Source organism: Dama dama, chromosome 33 (genome assembly GCF_033118175.1).
Source record: "Dama dama isolate Ldn47 chromosome 33, ASM3311817v1, whole genome shotgun sequence".
Classification (NCBI taxonomy): domain Eukaryota; kingdom Metazoa; phylum Chordata; class Mammalia; order Artiodactyla; family Cervidae; genus Dama; species Dama dama.
In genome coordinates, this window is record NC_083713.1 from 66,334,005 (window position 1) to 66,355,645 (window position 21,641).

Genomic DNA, 21,641 nt, shown 5'->3' on the forward strand with positions numbered 1-21,641 from the left:
AATTGAAGGACTAATATGGGTTTATTTTAATGAGTGCCTTATAAATTACGGGTGGCAGAGAGAAAGGAGGAATGAAATAAGAGAAAGAAAGAGACTAAGAATGAAAAAAGATCAATCAGGCAAATGTGAGGACTAGATGGGGCTAAGAGTCAGAAATAATTTTTACATTCTGAGCCTGGTCAGTTGAAGGAATAGCTTTGGGACTGTCAGAAATGTGGTGGTTAGATGCGGTTCTAGAATAGCTAAATCCAGCTATGCCAAAAACTCGAACTAACTGGGCTACATGCATCCCTGGGGGAAGCTGAGTCCTGGGACAGGGAAGTATCCTGAAAGAACTTGAAAGGGCTCTGCTGGTGTATTAGCCTTTGCAGTCTTTTCCACATACTAACTCCCCATGGGATCAACACATTCTTTCTCCATTATGTTAGCAGCATTTAGAACCCCCAGTCAGGTCTTACCCTTCTAACTGACTTAGAAGCATTTTGCTTTTAACGTGGCTTTTGTTGAGCACTATTATGAGATGAGCTATAATTTCACTCTCAGGTTTTCAGATGAGCTATAATTTAACTCTCAGAATTCCAGCCTATCCTGTGCCTCTCTCCAGGTGAGTGGTCAAGAAAACTAGACACAATGAAAATAGAAAACATAAAGAGAATAAATATGAGAGGGCATTACAGAGATATACAAAACGGGGATATGGAATTAGAAAGAGGGTGAAAAAAAAAAAAAAGAAAGAGGGTGGAGTCTTCTGATGATTCAAAATACATTGACTGCATACTCGTTCCACGTCAAGCTCTTTGCTTGGAACAAAAGATATTACTGTGAAAGAGACGCGGTGTCTGCTTTGAAGGTATGTGAGTTTTCAAGGATGGCTGTTTGGGAAAGTGATAGGGTCAGAGAGAGGATTAAAATAGCAGATTCTAGAGGGTGGGGAGCAAGATGATGAATTTAGTCAAATTTGATGTTCTGAAAAAGGTATGCTATGTCTAATACACAATTGCGAACATGGAAATAGTGTTCAGGAGAAAAGGCAAGGCAGGGGATACAAATGTTAGCGTATAGAAATCATAAAGTTAAGTGCCAGAGGCAGACATAGAGGATGAAACTATTGTTTCCAAGGCTAATAGGGGAGTATCAATGGAGGGTTATTTTTTTTTTAATATTTATTTATTTGCGTGCACCAGGTAGTAGTTTTGGCAGTCGGGATTTTCAGCCTTTGTTGTGGCACGTGATTAGTTGGGGCATGCAAACTCTTACTTGTTGCACGTGAGATCTAGTTCCTTGACTGAGGATTGAACCTGGACCCCCTGCATTGGGAACACCAAGTCTTAGCTACTGGGTCACCAGGGAAGTCCCCAGTGGAGGTTTTCAACAGAATGACAGTTGCTTCAAAAATCAAAGAATGATACAGAATTGGTAAAAGAAAGGAAAAGTGTTAAAGAGTGGTGAATATAGTGGTGAATTATAGCTCATCTCACAGACAAGTTAGCCAAACTTGGAGGAGGATCAACATCAGATCTTGCTTTCTGAGATAGAAATTTCGCTGTATTTCTTTACCCACATCCCCAAATGGTGATACATAGATTCTGTAATTCCTCATTTCTAAACATTACCCCATGAATTATTTAGCTATAGTTTCTAAGTATATGGGGTTGTATTGGTCATGATAGATATATGATAGATATAGCTATAGATATACAGATTTGACTAGAGAGAAATTTAAGAGGATTGATTCCATGGTGGCCACAGACTGAGAAGGCAACTGGAGACACTGAGGCAATCCAGAGATTAGCAACAGCAGGAATTCATTACCAATTCTATGCCTGCGGGGACAACAGAAGGAGGTGGCTTCATCCAAGCTTAAAGCTGAACCCATCTGGAGTGAGTTAGAGCCAAAGTGGGGTCTGCCCAACAGAAGCTGGGAGCCAAGAGAGACAATCCAGAGGAACCAAGAAACATCCTTCCTTTTCCCTTTCTTCCTGCTAATCTAGGTCAGTGCTGTCAGGGCCTCCCACTATCAGAGTCCAAGGAAGCCTGGGAATTGTAGTTCCCTTTCATACAGGGAAGAGTAAGGGAAAACAGCAGAGGAAGGGATGATCTTTTTGTTACTGATTTATAAATTTATTTTACGGTGATCAAAGATTGTAGTCTACTTGACAATAATTATTTTATTTTTTATTTATTGAAACTCATTTTGTGGCCTATGACATAGGTTTTGTAAATGTTCCAAGTTTTGTTGAAGAGTATGTATTCTCTGCTTTGTTTGGGGGCAGTGCTCCACAAATCTCTGTCAGACTTGGTTTGTTAGTTGTGTTGTCCACACCATAAAGATATTAATACATCTTTATCTATACAACTATTCTGATGGTATGAAGTCAGTTTTTGAAAGAAGTTTGTTAAAAATCATTCATTGTGATCATGGATTTATTAAATTCACATGCCAGTTATATGAAAAATAAGGAACATGAATGGAAATAGTTGGAAGGCTGGTACACCAGGCCAGGTGAGAAATGATGGTATCTTAGCCTAAGATGGTAAGAATATAGAGAGAAAGAGAAAGAGAAATTAATGCTGATTTCTAGGTTCCTTGCTTGGGAAACTGGGTGAATGGGGGTATAGTTCACATATATGGACTACCACTGACCAGGGATTTTTGCTTGAGCAAATTACATAAATTCTCTGGACTCAGTTTTCTTATTTATAAAAATGGGTATAATAGATTTTATTTCATAGGGTTATTGTGATGGTAAAAGAGTTAATATATGAAAAGTATTTAGCATCTAGCTAAATAAATCTTCTAAAAAAGCTTTTATTATTATCAACTAATGTACGGTTAAAGAAGTGAAGGATTGGGTTTAAGGTGGGAAATCAAGATTTCCTAGTGAAGCTCATTATGTTTGAGTTGTTTTGTCCATTACCTTTTAAAAAAATACTTATTTTTATTTATTTATTTAGTTGCACTGTCTTAGTTGCAACATGTGGGATCGTAGATCTTGGTTGCGGCATGAGAGCTCTTAGTTGTGGCATGCAAGATCTAGTTCTGTGACCAGGGATCAAACCTGGGCCCCATGCTTTGGAAGTGTGGAGTCTTAGCTACTGGATACCAGAGAAGTCCCTGTAAGTTACATTTTAGTAAAGAGAGTCTGAGTAATCTCGGCAAACACTGCTTAGGAATGAAAGAGGACAGACTTGAGAAAAGACCACTGTGAGGTCCAAGGCCACCAACAAGAGGTGGCAGAATCAAGGAAAGGAGAGTAGACAATGGCTTCAGGAGCAAACAAGGGTCACTTCAGAATGAGAGGGAATAACTGAATAACAGCCCACAGGTACTTTCGGCTTATTTTTGTTTTGCAGTGCTACAGTGTTTTGTTGTCTGGCTTGATTCTAGCTAAGGAAGCCAGTCATCCTCAAAAGACTGCAGAAGAGCAGAGCTCTGGAAAAAAAAAAAAATGGTTGCAATAAACAGAGCAACATTAATTTACCTCGTGTGTGATTTATCATAAGATTAGTAAATAGGTTACTCTAGCAACAGGTTGTTGAGAAGCCTGTATTAAACTTGTGGTACAACTGGAAAAAGTAATTAACCTGACACATATTCATGAACACATTTGTTTCCGGCTTTGAGCTACTGTGTGGAATAAAAATGGAAATTATGAATTCCATAGTATGCACTGCCTTGGCAGATTTTAGTGTGTGATTATGCATGACCACACCTCTCCCACAAGTTTGCACAGGCTTAGGAATTTTCTTATTAAGGTTGTTACACAATCTGCAATTTAGCAAGGGCATAGGAATGAATGTAAAAAGTATTCCCAGGCATATTCATCTTGATTTATAATTATGTGTTCCCCTTCACTGGGTTAGTGCCAAATTATTTTTTTCTTGTCTGTAGTGTTAAGAAGGAGAGCTTTGCTTTAAGCTTATCGTAATTGAAGTCATCTTTCATATATCAGTTTTAGATTGATCTCACATAAATTGTAAGCTAGATTCAATAACGAAGCCATCATCACACTTCACATAGATAGAAAATAAAAAGCAAGTTCTGTGTGAAGAGAGTTAACACGTACTTTGACTCTCTTGCCCTTCTGTTAGTGGGCTAACACAACCAGTGAAGGGATATTTTAAGGCTTAAACCCAATATGTGGAGAACTAGAAAAGGGATCATTTTGGAAGTTGGATAGCAGATGAATACATAGGGATAGAATAAAAAGAGCTGAGAAGGTTGAGTTCAATCAAACAATAGATAATGCTAAGAAGTAGTCTGATTTACAGAGAATCAAGGACTTAGAAACTAGGACTTCCCTACAAGTCCAGTGGTTAAGACTCTGGGCTCCCACTGCAGGGGGCACAGATTCCACACCTGGTCGGGAAACTAAGATCTCACCTGCCACAAAAAGCAACCCAAAATGGGGGAGGCTCGTCTATTCACTCATTGAACCTTCACTGTGGGCCATCATGTGCCAGGCACTGAGGACACACAATAGTTGGGATGACCGCGTCCTTTTTCTTGAGGAACTTAAAACCTCAGGAAGAAAAATGTTGGGGTGGGGGATGCTGCAGTAGTTGGGAATGCCTTCTTGGAAGACAAAGTAACTTTTGCAAACCTGTCAAGAAGAGAATAAGCAGAAGTAAAGGAGGGATAAAGAAGAGATCCCGCATGCCATTTGGCAGCAAAAAACAAAACAAAATCAATTAAAAAAAAACCTAGAAACTAATGGCAGCAGGTCCTTATGGAAGTGAAAATAAAAGGCATATAGATTGAATAAGAAGGATAGTTAGGAAGACTGTTTTAGAAGGAACTGGATTCTTAGGCTCCTCCCCAGATCCAAGCAACATCCAGAAACTGCCCCTTCCTTAACTGGCAGAGTGATGGTTTATCTTTAAAATGAAATAAAATAGATGGTCTGCATGGAAGAATATCAGTGCAATTGAGGGCAAGAGAGCAGGACTGTCAACAGGGGAATAAATGAATGTACGCACATTTGCTTTGGAGACATAACATGCGATCTTTCACAGTTCTGAGTCCAGGACACAGAAAGCTAGATCTTCACCCTCCTGACAGGACACTGAAAGAGCCTTCTCTTGGAATATGGCCAGGCCATGATGAAAACCATGACATTGGAAAGATACTGACATCAGAAACTTCCCCATTAAACAGCCCACTGTGATGCTCATAAAGAAAAACTCACATCAGACTAGCTCATCTTTCACCTCCTCAGAGCTTCCAGTCAATATTTTAGTGTCACACACTTAAATATTGTCAAGTACAAAGACTATGTATGAGAAATCTGAGGAAAGCTAACCTGGAAGATACAAAATAAAATAAAGGGAAAAAAGTAATGTTGAAAAAATAAAGACACAGTAAAGGTCAAAAACATCACAAAGTGAAATGACTGTTAACTATGAAAAAGAACAGAATTCTCAGTTCAGTTCAGTTGCTCAGTCGTCTCCGACTCTGCGACCCCATGGACTGCAGCACCCCAGGCTTCCCTGTCCATCAACAACTCCCGTAGCCTACTCAAACTTACCTCCATCGTGTTGGTGATGTCATCCAACCATCTCATCCTCTGTCATCCCCTTCTCTTCCCGCCTTCAATCTTTCCCAGCATCAGGTTCTTTTCCAATGAGTTGGTTCTTTGCATCAGGAGGCCAAAGTATTGGAGTTTCAGCTTCAGCATCAGTCCTTCCAATGAATATTCACGACTGATTTCCTTTAGGATGGACTGATTGGATCTCCTTGCAGTCCAAGGGAGTCTTAAGAGTCTTCTCCAACACCACAGTTCAAAAGCATCAATTCTTTGGTGCTCAGCTTTCTTTATAGTCCAACTCTCACATCCATACATGACTACTGGAAAAACCATAGCTTTGACTAGATGGACCTTTATAAAGGTAAAGTAATGTCTCTGCTTTTTAATATGCTGTCTAGGTTGGTCATAGCTTTTCTTCCAAGGAGTAAGCATCTTTTAATTTCATGGCTTCAGTCACCATCTGCAGTGATCTTAGACGCCCCCAAAATAAAGTCTGCCACTGTTTCCCCATCTATTTGCCATGAAGTGATGGGACCAGATGCCATTATCTAAGTTTTCTGAATGTTGAGTTTTAAGCCAGCTTTTTCACTCTCCTCTTTCACTTTCATCAAGAGGCTCTTTAGTTCTTCTTCGCTTTCTGCCATAACGGTGGTGTCATCTGCATATCTGAGGCTATTGATATTTCTCCTGGCAATCTTGACTCCAGCTTGTGCTTCATCCAGCCTGGCATTTCGCATGATTTACTCTGCATATAAGTTAAATAAGCAGAGTGACAATATACAGCCTTGATGTACTCCTTTCTCGATTTGGAACTAGTCTGTTGTTCCATGTCCAGTTCTAACTGTTGCTTCTTGACCTGCATACAGATTTCTCAGGAGGCAGGTCAGGTGGTGTGGTATTCCAATCTCTTGAAGAATTTTCCACAGTTTCTTGTGATCCACACAGTCAAAGACTTTGGCGTAGTCAATAAAAATAGATGTTTTTATTGAATTGTCTTGCTTTTTCTATGATCCAACAGATGTTGGCAATTTGATCTCTGGTTCCTCTGCCTTCTCTAAATCCATCTTGAACATCTGGAAGTTCACAGTTCATGTACTGTTGAAGCCTGACTTGGAGAATTTTGAGTATTACTTTGCTAGCGTGTGTGATGAGCACAGTTGTGTGGTAGTTTAAACATTCTCTGGCATTGCCTTTCTTTGGGATTGGAATGAAAACTGACCTTTTCCAGTTCTGTGGCCACTGCTGAGTATTCCAGATTTGCTGGCATATTGAGTGCAGCACTTTCACAGTATCATCTTTTAGGATTTGACATAGCTCAACCAGAATTCTATCACCGCCACTAGCATTGTTCATAGTGATGCTTCCTAAGGCCCATTGACTTCGCATTCCAGGATGTCTGGCTCTAGGTGAGTGATCACACCATCATGGTTATCTGGATCATGAAGATCTTTTTGTGTATAGTTCTGTGTATTTTTGCCACCTTTTCTTAATATCTTCTGCTTCTGCTAGGTCCATACCATTTCTGTCCTTTATTGAATTCTACTCTCAAATAAATAAACAGAATTCTACCCCCAAATAAATAAACAAACAAGTAAATAAGCGGAATGTTCCAAAAACACAGTGAATGTCTTAGAAATTAAATACAGTAACAGAAATAAAAATATTTGAGAGAAAGTTTAAAATATAAAGTGAAGGAATTTTATCAGCAAAAAGAAAAGAAGACAGAAAATAGATTAAAAAACTCCAAGACAATTAAGAAACTGATCATGGAAAAATTGGCATTAAAAAAGAGAGGAAAAATAAGAGAAGATGGAAAGGAGAGATAGTTAATAATCTGAATTTCCAGACTGAAAGATTTACCAAGTGAAAACAGATTCACGCTAGTACAACATTGTGAAATTTCAAACATTTAGGCCAAGGAGAAAATCCTGCAAGACAGTAAAGAGGAAAAAAGTTCAGATCATACACATAGGATCAGCAATCAGTGAGAACAAAAATGTTCCCCCACACGTGTTGTTTGGCAATTGTTGTTAGGCAATTGTTCTATAGTCATGGTAACAAGTGGCTATTAAAATGGTTTAAAACTCTTAATCAATCAAATGCACCTCCTCCCCCCACCCTGGAAGAATATGCCTTTGCAAACCAACCAATCAGCATGAGTTGCTCACTTCTGATCATTGGCCCATCAGGGATGGTCTCACTCCAATAAACACACCCAAGGAATTGTGATTCTGCAGATGATGGCAACACACTGACGCCTCTGAAAATCCACCAGTCCCTGAATTCTGTGCTTCCCCCAAGCCCCAGACAAGCTTAGCAGTCTGCTTTGCTTAGAGAAATTATGCCTGACCAGCATAGCTCTCCTTTACCATAGCAAGCAGTATATCCAGCTTTACTCTTTTATTTCAGATATTGAGTGGTGGTCTCATTAGCCTTTGACATAGATTTTTAATTTCTGAACAGGAGTACTTGAAGCTACAAAGCAATGGAGGAAGACTTTCAAAATTCTTAAGGAAAATAATTAACAACTTGGCTCAGTGGTAAAGAATCCATCTGCCAATGCAGGAGATGTGAGTTTGATTCCTGGGTTGGGAAAATCCATTGGAGGAGGAAATTGCAACCCACTCAGTATTCTTGCCTGGAAAATCCCATGGACTGAAGAGTCCATGGGGTCATAAAGAGTTAGACACAACTGAGCATCCATGCAGAGTTCTACACCCAGCCAAATTATCATTTAAATGTGAGAATTTCTTTAAAAAGACATTTTTAGACATGCAAGATCTTAAACAATTTACTTATCATATACCCTTCCTTGGGAAGTCACTGGATGAAACCAACCAAAAGGAAGATGTGGGTTACTGGAAATAAGAGACCCCGTATAGGGAAAAAGCAAAAGACAGTTCTAGAACAGCAATCAAGAGAATCCCAAGATGGCAGTTTTAACCCCACAGCAAACCAATCCATATTGTAGCTTGTATCAGCTACCTAATGCCGTGTAACAAATAAACCCAAAATGAAGTGGCTTAAAAAGTCTTTAGCTCATGCGTTTCTGGGCATTTCTTCTGGCTGATCCTAGCTAGGATCATTCATGTATCTGTGGTCAGTTGGCAGGTTAGCTGGGGGTGATTGGTTCTGGATGGCCACATTCACATGTCTGACAGGTGGTGATGGTGGCTGGAGCCATTACAGGGGCTAAGCTATAATTCTGTCCTCATCCAGAAGGTAAGCCTTACTTTTAACATGGCAGCAGGATTCCCACAGCCCAAAGCACAAGATCTTTTCCAACCACTATGTCATGTTTGCTAACATTTCACTGGCCAAGGAGAATCACATGGTCAAGTTAAGAATCAAAGTAGAAAGTGTACTTTAAAGTTGCAAAGCAAGGGACTTGGCTATTAGAAAGGGAATTGTTGGACATTTCTGTTAGCAATCTACTACAGAGTTTAGAAGAAGTTTCCAGGAGAAAATTCTCTAAGAAGATGAAACTGGTAAAATGTAACTGATGTGTCTGAACATATTGAGGGAAGATTTAGACAGCTGTTAAAGACTTTGGTGTTGACTTCATGACAAATAAAAAGATAATTAAGCAAAGAAAAAAATACAGGCCATTATTAACTCTGAGGATAACAGAATGTTGTTAGCAAATAAAACTAACCACAATTTGCAACAGATTTAGTGTTAGTGTTTAATTGGTCATAAATCAGCCAGTTAATACTAAATATTGAATGGATGAAAATTACAATTTGACCAGACTTTCCTGGTGGCCCAATGGTTAAGACTCTGTACTCCTAATGCAAAGGGCATGAGTTCGATACCTGGTTGGGAAACGAATATTCTCACATGCCATGCCATGCAGCCAAAAAGAAAAACAAAAATTGACCAAATTGTGAGAAAAATGAGTACAAAAAGTGGGTACAAGTAGTGGGGCAGGAAGGATAAAAGAGTGCTGAGTCCTACTCTTCCATTCCTCTTCCTGAATGGAAAATCAAGGGATCATATCTAAAACTGGAAAGTCAAGAAATAGTGGTGCAAAAATGTTATCTAGAAAAATGGAGGCAAATACCAAAATAATCAGGTGAAACTGGTGCCTCTGGGAAGGAGTAAATGATATGTGAGGGGACCTGCTGTGTTCCACAAAAAGTCACAAAGAAACATTTGTCTTCAAAATTATGTGCATGTTCACTTCAGTACAAATAAAAACTGAAAGAAAAAAGAGAAGAAAGTGATAAGTATCTTTAATCCAGACTGATATGTAATAATCTCTGTCTAATATCAAGTGACAAAAATTAAAATGTGGAGTAGTTTGTATACTAAGCTACTGTTTGCATTTTAAAAATGGAGGCGGAAGTGTCCCCGGTGGCTTAGTGGTAAAGAATCCACCAGACAGTGAAGAAGACATGGGTTCGATCCCCGGTTTGGGAAGATCCCACACGCCTTGGAACAGCTAAGCCCAAGCACTGCAACTATTGAGCCTGTACTCCAAGGCCTGGGTATCATGACCGCTGAGCCCATATGCCACAACTATTGAAGCCGTGTGCCCTAGAGCATGCTCAGAAACAAGAGAAACCACCGCGATAAGAAGCCTGTGCACTGTAACTAGAGAGTAGCCCCTGCTTGCCACAACTAGAAAAAAGCCTGCAAAGCAAAAAAGACCTAGCACAGTTAAAAAAAAAAAAAGTAAAAAATAAGTAAATAAAATTATTTTTTATACATAGGTAAATTTTTAAAAAATGGAGTGGGGATTTCCCTGGTGATCCAGTGTTTAAGACTTCACCTTCCAATGCAAGGGACAAGGGTTTAATCCTTGGTCACGGAACTAAGATTCCACATAACTCTTGGCCAGAAAACCAAAAACCATAAAACAGAAGCAATATTGTAACAAATTCAATGAAGACTTTGAAAATGGTCAACATTAAAAAAAAATCAAACAGGGAGTGGAAACTATAAATATATACTTGTATTGCACAGAATGGGCTTCCCAGGTGGTTTAGTGGTAAAAAGTCTGCCTATCCATGTGGAAGATACAGAAGACATGAGTTCTATCCCTGGGTAAGGAATATCCCCTTGAGGAGGAAATGGCAACCTATTCCAGTATTCTTGCCTAAAAAATTCTATGGACAGTGAAGCCTGGTGGGCTGCAGTCCATGGGGTTGCAAAGAGTCAGACATGACTGAGCACCCATACACACACTCATTGCTCGGAATAATTCATCAGAAAGCTCTGTTGAGTCTACCCTCAAAATAAATTCCAGTCCAAACCATCCCTCCCCTTCCATCATTCTGATCCTCAAGAGAGCCATCACGTCTTGTAGATAAGGCTAGCAACCTTCTCCTTACCTCAGTGGCCTCACTGCCGCCATCCTTCAGTCTAATTCCCACACAGCAGCCCAAGGCATCCGGTTAAAAGGAATATTAAATGACATCATCCCCCCACCCCCCACCCTCTCCCTGTTTAAACCTTTAAAGTGTTTTTTTTTTTTTTTTTAATCAAGTTGAGTAATACCATATTCCTCTCCAGGTCTCCACAATCCCCTATGATCCGGTTCTGACCTCATCTTATTCTAGCTCATTCTTACTTCAACACATGGTCCCTTTGTTTAGAGTGCTTTTCCCAGAGACTAAGCCTGGCCTGTCACCCAGATCTCTGCTCAGATGTCAGCTCCTCACAGGGACCTTTGCTCATCCTTGTCTCTGTCTCCTCCTTCCCCACTCCCCATCTACCTATAACCTCTGTCACCTTACCCTGATTTATTTTTCTTCATCGCACTGATCACCATTTGACATTTAGTTACATATTGAATGTTTAGTTGTTTACTAGCTGTCTCTCCCAACAGCATGTGCAGTCCCATTAGGGAAGACCCCAAGCACCTAAAACAGGGCCTGGTGCAGAGTGTGTGTGCCGAGTCACTCAGCTGTGTCTGTTGGAGACCCCATGGATTAGAGACCACCAGGCTCTTCTGGCCATGGGATTCTCTAGGCCAGAATCTGGAGTGGGTTGCCATTTCCTTCTCTGGAGGATCTTCCCAATCCAGGGACCAAACTCATGTCTCCTGCCCTGGCAGGAGGATTCTTTACCATTGAGCCAACTGGGAAGCCCCTGGGGCACAGTAGCTATTAATAAATTTCCTTTGAATAAATTAACTTACAATGAAAAATACAGAAGAACCCCCCCCCCCACCCCTGCCAATGCTGGCCAAATATTTATCATGAATGCTTTGCAGAAGGCAACTGGGAACTTGGGTGTCAGGGGTGGGAGAGCAAGAGAGAATTATTTTCCACTTGCCTAGGTCCCATGGTCTTTAACTCCTCCAGCACCCAGAGTTCAGACTGCACCCCAAGGTGGTGCTGTAGAGAACCCAGAGTCCAGACAGCACCACCACGGTGATGCGCTAGAGTGAAGAAGGGAAATGTGAGAACATCTATTTAGATTCACTTTTTTCCTAAAAGAAAGAAAGTATTATTAACATTCAATTCATCTACTTTGAGTCTGTGTATAAAATTTATAAATTATATTCTGAATTACATGTTCAACATGTTTTTACTGACTAGGATATGAAATTCAAAAGTTTGGTCTGTACGTTGGATGACAAACCAATGACCTTTAGGTCTTAGATAAATCAGACATGTTTGATGTGTCCCATTCTGTTTAAAAGTGTATGAATCAACATTAAAATCCAGAAATTTCACAGAACATCTCAGGCGTGTGGGTTGTTTGAGGAACCAGAGTTGTTTGCAGTGCTGGTCCTTTAATACCCGAGGCCACATGGGCGCAGCCTGATTTAAAAATACAAGTGGATGCTGGCTCACTGAGGTTTTCCCTGTCAGCTTCCTGTAGGTTCTTAGATTCAGCTCATCTCACTCTCTGCGCAGGCGTTTTACCTTAAGACCCTTTCTGAGTCTTTTTCTCAGTTTCAGGCAAAGCATTTTTATCTGATAGCAGTGAACATGCTGAAATTTGCTAATAATCAACTTAAATAAAAGAGATTGTGTTTAGAGCTATCCCTATTTCCACATGACACTTACTCTTTCCATCTACTGAGTAACAGAGGGAAGAGCAGGTGTTGGCACAACCATGATTAATGAGTGATTGTGTCCCTGTGAATCATGGTGCCTTGGATTTGTCCCAGCTGGGAGCAGACTGAGAGCCACTTCTCTATAGCCCACAATTTCCCAATTATATACAGTCCTTCGCTGTTCTATATGTATCTACAGCCCCATAGAAACTTCTTGTAAGAACTACTGAGTGTGTAGTACTTCTGAGTTCCTCAGAGCATCAAGTATTGAGGATATTTAATAAAGGCTTGTTGGTTAAGTGACTAACATTAAAAAAGTGGATACTGCCAGTTCTTATAACTTATATCACCATAGTTTACATAGTTAAATATATAGAGATAGTAAATGAAGTGTACACACACACACATGCACACACATACACACATTTAAGAAAAGCTAGAAGAAAGAATGTCTTCATTTTATTTTCCCGTAGTGCCCAGGGAAGTGCCGTTGCTGTAGCAATCAGATGAATGGACGGATAAATGAATGAATAAACTTCACAATATCCACCTTGATCATAATCACAGATACTATTTACCAAGTATTCTCTGTAGACTGGCCACTGAGCTAAGTCCTCAACATAATTTTCTCATTTAATTCTCACAGTCATTACCATGGCCATCTTTTTAATATTACAAATTAAAAAAATAAGGCTTAGAAAAATAATATAAGTAGTCAAGAGCCACATAACTATTAAATGGCAGATCCAGGATTCAAGCCCAGGGTGTCCCAAAGCCAGTGGTCTTTACTAAGAAATACCAAAAGCAAACAAAACCCACTGGATGAGAAGTTGAAATTTCTCCAATAAAATATTCTCATACAATGACATGGCTGTCACTGAAAATAAACTCTAAAATCAGCATATTCTGCAGAAGCAGAAGTTAAACATATGTTTAGCCAAATTAATAAATGGGGAGAAAAAAAGTACATTCAGTTTAGAACTCAGAATAAGTACATGACCAAGGGAAGCTGAAACCTTGAAAAATAGACAATTGGAAATTACTTGTTACAATAGTGGGAAATGCTTTTCATCCACAACTTCTATTTATTGTAGGCAAGAAGTAGTGACTGAATCATTTTTTAAAAATGGAAGATCAAAACTCCAGTTTCATTCATCCAATTGAAACATTTCCTTCATGACAAAGGCCCTACTGAGCTGAAGAGATCTTAAACAGTTTCAAGGCTTAGGCTCCACACGCAAGGAGTTTACCATCTGCCAGAGATGCTGAGGTGTCTACACGCAACTGGAAAAGAACACTTGGTCAAGTGAGGCCCAAGCTGGAAGGTCTTGCCAGCCAGGCAGAGAATGTTAGACAGATGACTGTCACTTGGGAGCAAAGGGTTAAGAGGCCACTCTCTGCCCAGGCTGCGCGTAACACCATACCATGTAGTTTGTTCACTACAGAGAAAAAGAGATGTGGTAACCAGAGTCCTTCATGAGATAAGATAAAAGCTTTAAGTAAATTAATCGGAATTGTTCTGAACATGATAAGATAAGGGGTTTTGATGACTGAGGGTGAGGCAGCCTAAGAAGAGATCTACATATTTCTCCAGCAGGAAAGTGTTACACAGTTCAAGGCAGCTTGCTTAATAGAAAGGAAAATATATGACTTTCCCTTAGATGAAAAGTTGAGTGTCTGGTGTGTGTGTGTACATGTGCAAGTACAGAAATATAAAGGAAAAATTAAAGAAAAACTTCTAAGCTGGTTGGTAGACCATTCATGGGGTGATATAAAAGAGGTTTTGAGTTTACTTTAAAACTTTTTCTAATAGAACAAATAATACACAAATATACTTTCCTTGTAAAAATTATAAAAGTTACAGGTCAAAATAAACTCTCCTTTGGCTGTCTCTCAGTTATACCCTGCCTGAATCCCAACACCTCCTCAAACGAACTTCTGAAATTTGAGGTGCAAGTACATGTGGTATTTGAGAATAATGACAAAAAAGGAGAAAAATATTGCAGTAATAGTAACACTAATTTTCTCTTATTTAAGTAGCTGCTATGCTAGAAGTCCATGGACTATATGGTCCACGGGGTGGCAAAGAGTCAGACACGACCGAGTGACTTTCACTTTCTTTCTTTCATGCTAAAAAGTTACCAAATAAATTATTAGCTCATCTAGCCGATGTTTTATGAGCAACGAAATGCCAAGGACTAGGAATACAATAATGACCTCAAAGAACTTGCAACTACTTCCTAACTTGGTGTCCTTCTACTATATACTGATAAAGAAAGCAAGACTGATAAAAAAATAAAAAATAAAAAAAAAAAGAAAGCAAGACTTTGAGAGATTAAGCAACTCACCCAAGGCTGCTGTGAGATAAGTGGTAATACTGTGGTTAAAAGCCTGGACTGTACCTCTTCAAAGGCTGACCTTCTTTCTTCCACTATTGCTCAACTGTTTTTAAACTGTTTATTTTAAAATAGTCTTGGGCTTCCTTGGTGGCTCAGTGGTAAAGAATTTGCTTGCCAATGCAGGAGACTCATTGGTTCGATCCCTGGTTTGGGGAGATCTCCTGGAGAAGGAAATGACAATCCACTCCAGTGTTCTTGCCTGGGAAATCCCATGGACAGAGGAACCTGGCAGGCTACAGTCCATGGGGTTATAAAAGTTGGACATGATTTAGTGACTCAACCACCACCACCCTCAAAGTTCAAGTTGTGCAAGGTCATCAGGTCTAGTGAATGCAAAACCTGAAAGTGTCTGGGAATCACAAATTCCTGTCCCTAACCCAATATTGAGAGCCCTAACTAAATACTACTGGTGTTCCCATAAGAACAAATTAGAACACAGTTACAGAGAGGGAAGACCATGTGAGGAACCAGGGAGAAGATCGCCACCAACCCAAAGACAGGCCTCAGAAGAAACCAGTCCTGCTAATACCCTGATTTGGAATTTCCAACCTCCAGAACTGTGAGAAAATTAATTTCTGTTGTTTAAACCACCCAGGCATGGTACTTTGTTATAGCAGCCCTAGCAAAGTAACACAGGCACTATCTGGTATTATTTGCCCTTTGAATGCAGGAGAATTAATGATTCTGTAAGAGAAGAATGAGATAAAGAGGTCAATAAAAAAAAAACAAGAGAATGACTTTCACTTTCATCAAATTCAATCTCAGGAAATAGTGACGGTAACAATAAATGAATGAAAAAAATTGGACAACTGCCAGAACAAACCTTTGTTGGGGAAAGAGAACCAAGATTTCTCACTCTAACAGAGATGCCTGTGTTTTCTGTCAGTGGAGGAGAAAACTTCCTGAGCTCAATGACAAGGAGGTGAGGAAAGGCTTCCATGGAAGACATGGAGGTAAAGCACAAAGGAAATGAGAAGCATCATGCAGATATGTAAACTATTCAAGATGGAAGAATAAAGGAAAAGAAGGAAATGTGAGTTCTGAGATTAAAGGAAGTAAAACATTAAGAATTTAAGGAAGTAAAAGGAGTTCAAAAGAAGCCTAGAGAAGCTAAAAATAAGCCATATATGTGGGCCAAGTGTTATGTAAACCGGAAACAGGTCACTGAGATAGCAGTAGATCACTCAAGGTTACAGGCACAGTTTATAGATATCAGAGAGGAAAGAATTAGGGTATAATTTTAAAACAAGAAGTAAAGTAATATGTGAAGAAAGACTGGGTTTGGTCATCTACTTTTTCATGTTTCCTGGAGCCATTGAGTCAATAATTTTGACTCAATAATTTTAACATAAAATTTTCCCCATTTTGTGTTAAGTTTGAAACCAACCAACCAACCAACCAACCAAAATAATAAAATAGGTATGAATGAAGGGAAGAAAAGTGATACATTTCTTTTTTGCTATGTTGAACAGATTAGATATAATTTACCCTCAATAGACCTTATGGGCAAGCCAGTCATCGCATGGCCCCCTTTGGGAAAACCTGCCATGTTCCACCATGACTGTTAGCTAATCCTTTAGCTCCCAGTTCTCCTACCTCAGCTGACTGGAGCCAGGAAGGAGCATGTAACCCCAAAACAATTTTATGGATTTATGGTCTATGAGGAGTTTTGACATAGAACCTTTGTCCAAATAGGGATTTTTCTGGGTTAAGCAGATACTATCTTTTAGAAATATGACAAGGAACTGAAAAATTATGAATAAACTGAAGCTTAAGTTATCAGAAAAGAGAAGCTAAAATCACAAGATATTCATAGGGGAGCTGAGACATCGGTGGGCAGAAAAAGGAACGGTGGCAGGGCAGATGGAGGGATGCTGAGATGCTGAGTCAGGGCAGTATGTGCTCTGAATTTGCCAAGACAACAAGATGACTCAGCAGCAACTCTCCACTGGATGCCTTCAGTTCCTGAATGACTGCCAGTGTTCATGAGGACTGAGTCCATCGCTTTCCCCAAATTCCAAGAAGGTTCTTAAAAGTCTTTACTTCCACGGATATCCTCACAGTACCTCTACTTCCAGCCCTCAAATGAACCATTGTTCTTTGTAATGAAAGGATATTGACAACATCTCAGGAATAACAGCACTGGCTAATATTTATTTAACACCTATGTGACAAGCACTAAGGGGTTAACTTTACATGTTCTTGCTTGTGTAATGTTTTCAGCAATCTATGAGGCACTATTATTATTCTTACCAATCTATAGGTAGAGATCCTAGTTTAGAGAAGTGATCTCTCCTATTCAAGGTCACACAGTGATTCTGTGGCAAAGCTGGTTCTGTCTTCAGATTTGTACAACTTCAGAACTCAAACATATAATTAAATCTAACTCCAGCCAAGTCATTCTCTTTCTTTGGGGTCATGTTGCGACTAGAAAGTGAGATTCAGTTACTCCAAATCATAAAATTTTATATGTAATGATTAGAACTTATAGGGAAGAAAAAAAAAGATTTATCATGAATTTTACATGCTCTAAAATAATATAATTATGCATCTTCTGAAACTTTGGAAACTTCATAAAAGGAAAGTTATGAAAAACTTCCCCCAAGCAAAACACAGTGAAAGAAAATTAATTACTAATTTCAGATGCAAAATATGTGCTAGTTGTTATTTTAATTACTGTTTAAGGAAAATATGTATTTTTCTAGTTTAACCCTGACCTTAATTTAATGGCAACCCACTCCAGTACTCTTGCCTGGAAAATCCCATGGACTGAGAAGCGTGATAGGCTACTGTCCACGGGGTTGCAAAGAGTTGGACATGACTGAGCCACTTCACTTTCACTTTAATTTCCCTAAACTAATTTTCCTCACAAAATCTTAAGCTCCTCAACAATGAATTCTCTACAAAGAGGTTTTTAGAAACAACTTGGGTATAGAAAAGAAACTACTTTGCATAAAAAAAAAAAAAGAAATGAAACTGTAGAGTTTAAAATATTTATATGCAAGGGAAAAAGCCTTTGAAATATAAAGTGCAAGATTCCAACTCTTTCAATTATGCTAAAGAAATAACTAAAATTTACTTCTCAAAAATTGAGAAATTTAGCAGAGATGTATATTGTTTCCTTCACTGCTGGAGTCTCTGGCAAAATAATAGGTGCTCAATAAAAATATATTAAATAAAATGAAAGATGGCCAAACTGAAGATAATGAGATTACTCTCTGGATTCTCTCTTTAAATTACACAAGAATTTGAACACATCACTTAGCAACTTTGGGTACAAATTTTATTTATTTATCGTGAGATTTTTTTTTTTGTTTATTCAAAACATATTGCAAGAAGATATGTTCTATCAAAATTAACAGCACAGTACTGATTTAGGAATAGGCAAAATAATTAGTGAAGCAGACTAGAAGACAGATTTTTTAAAAATTGAAGAATAGTGGATTTACAACGTTGTATTAGTTTCAGGTGTACGGCAAAGTGATTCAGATATATGTATCTATCTACATATACACACATGTATAAGCACATATGTATGTATTCTTTTTCAGATTCCTTTCTGTCCCTCCCTCCCCTCTCCTGTCCCCTTCGGTAACCATAAGTTTGCTTCTATGTCTGTGAATCTGTTTGGTAAACAAGCTCATTTGTATCATACTTTTAGATTCTACATATAGGTGATATCATATGATATTTATCTTTCTCTCTTTGACTTACTGCATTTAGCATGGTAATCTCTAGGTCTATCCATGTTGCTGCAAATGTCATTATCGTTTTCTAAGGCTGAGTAGTATTCCATTATATACGTATTTCTTTATCCATTCAACTGTCAATTGACATTTACTTTGCTTCCATGTCTTGGCTATTGTGCATAGTGCTGTATGTAAATGACCAATAAACATAAAAATCCACCAATTATTGGTATAAGTTGATATAACCTTTTGGAGGCCACTTTGGCAATATGTCTCAACAGCATTGATCTAACTAAAAATGAAGGTGCAGAGGAAACAGCACTGGTTTTGAAGTTAGACTAAACTGGGTCTGACACTTGCCTTTGCAATTTATCAGTTGTGTGATCCAGAGTGAGTTGCTTAACCTATTGGAGCTCCTTTTCCCCCTCCTCCAGATTTCCTGCCAGCTTTAATTAGAATTGAGGAATGATTCAAGGCATATACCCTGAGAAAATCATAGTTTAAAATGATACATCCCAAAACCACTACAATATTGTAAAGTAATTAGCCTCCAACTAATAAAAATAAATGAAAAAAAAAAGAAGAAAAAGTTAATCTAGGTTATTTGGCATGATTTTATTTTTTTTTATTTCCCTATATTATTTCTATACTGAGTTGTAATATGTAATGTGTCATGAAACAACATTATAAAAGGTTATTTGACCACATAAAATTTAATAGAATATATTCAATCAAAAAAAATAAAATAAAATGATACATGCACCCCAATATTCACCTTGGCATGAGTTACAATAGCCAGAACATGGAAACAAGCTAAATGTCCAATAACAGATGAATGGATAAAGAAGAGGTGATACACACATACAATGGAATATCATTCAGCCATAAAAGGAATGACCTTGAGTCATTTGTAGAGATATGGATACAACTAGAGTCTGTTACACTGGATGAAGTAAGTCAGAAAGAGAAAAACAAATATCATATATTAATGCACACATGTGAATCTAGAAAAATGGCACAGATGAATCTATCTCCAGGGTAGGAATAGAGACTCAGATGTAGAGAGCTGACATATGAACATGGTGGGGCAAGGGGAGTTCAGGACAAATTGGGAGATGAGGATTGACATATACACACTAATGTGTGAAATAGCTAGTGAGGAGTTGCTATTAATATAAAGCACAGGGAGCTCAGCTTGGTCCTGTGATGACCCAGAGGGGTGGGATGAGGGTAGGGGTGGGAGCGAGGCCTGAGCGCGAGGGTATATATATACACAGAAAAAATAATCCATCAGAAACAACTTTTCATGAATGGATAAACAGCTTTCAAATTTTTATATACAGAAATGTTTGCAGAGGGTGAAAATTAAAAGAAAGAAAAGAAACAGAGAAAGAAACAAATGAAGGATAATTCTAGGATAACTGAAAAATGAAGATGTAAACAATTATTTGCAAGCAGACAACACAGTTTAAGAAGTGAGTAGTAACTTGATCAAATTATTGAAGAGACATTTTCTTGGGTCTGACAGTTTTTCTGTGTTCATTCTTCAAATATCAAAGCAGTATGTGCACACATTTATAAAAAAGTATCAGTGATGCTGAAGAGCTACTGCAAAAGGTAGGAATACCTGCTGCTACATCCCAGCCTTACCCCACCCCTTTGTCTCTACCCAAACCCCAGAAGACTCAAACTTAAAAATCAACTAAGTTTAGCTTTTTAACAGCTACAGTTTTTTTTTTTTTTTAATTCTTTTGGGTGGTTACTTCCTTATATCTCAGTAATACAGTCATATCAGGACTTTTTCTTTATCAAACAAGACTTTATCTATGGACTTCCTCCACATTCTGATACATGAGTACTTAGTTCACTTACATCCTCCCCACCACTCAACATGAATGTCTCACTATTGTTGATTTCACTATTGTAATATTAGGTAATGCTCTTTAGTTCCTCTTTGCAATTTTCTTACTCTATGTATTTTTGTTTCCTGTTCCATTAACAATGACCTATAGCTCTCAACACACCCCTTCCACTTCCAAAGTTCTTTTACTGCTGTCTTCTGTAATATTTCATTGAAAAAGTTCAAAGGACTAGCATAATGGAATAAGAAGTTCAGAGAATTCCATGGTGGTCCAGTAGTTAAGACTCAGTGCTTTCACTTCCGTGGGTCTGGGTTTAACCCCTGGCTGGGGAACTAAGATCCCACAAACTGTGCAGCCAAAAAACAAAAAAAAGGAATTAAAAAAAAAACAAGAAGTTCAAACAACATTACAAAAATTGTGAAATAGTTCATGCACACAGACAATAATAGAGACTAATATAGAAACACATACATATATCCACCACTCAGCTTAATCAAATCTTAACACTGTACATATTTACTCCCCTTAAAAAAAAAGCATTACCAACCCATTAAGGGCCTCTATACTATTTCTCTTTACTAGTGTTTATCATTACATCAAAAACCTATCTCATTAATTCCATGTTTACCTTCTAACACATGATTTTATATATATATTTTTTTGATTTTATATTTTTAACACATAATTTGACATCTATATATGATAAACATATTTACATATATTCATATATATTATGTATCCATGTATTATTTATTAATGCTGACATTTTCAAAGTAAAAATTTGCTGGGAATTCCGGAGCACTAATGTCTCTAAATTCTGAGATTTTGGGGTAACTCTTATTGCAAGGCAAGCAAAAAGTTCTAGGAGCATGACTCACAAGGCACACAGTCTACCATAAAAGGGTAAAAAAACAGTAGCTGGGTAGCTTATGAGGAAGGCTACAGTACCAAAGGACAGAATCAGGAAGGTAATTTTTTAAAAAATATTTATCTATTTAATTATTTATTTTTGGCTGCACGGGGTCTTAGTTGTGATACTCAGTCTCTCTAGTTGTGGGATGTGCGGGCTTAGCTGCCCCATGGCAGGAGGGATCTTAGTTCGCCAACCAGGAATGGAACCTGCATCCCCTGCACTTCAAGGCAGATTCTTA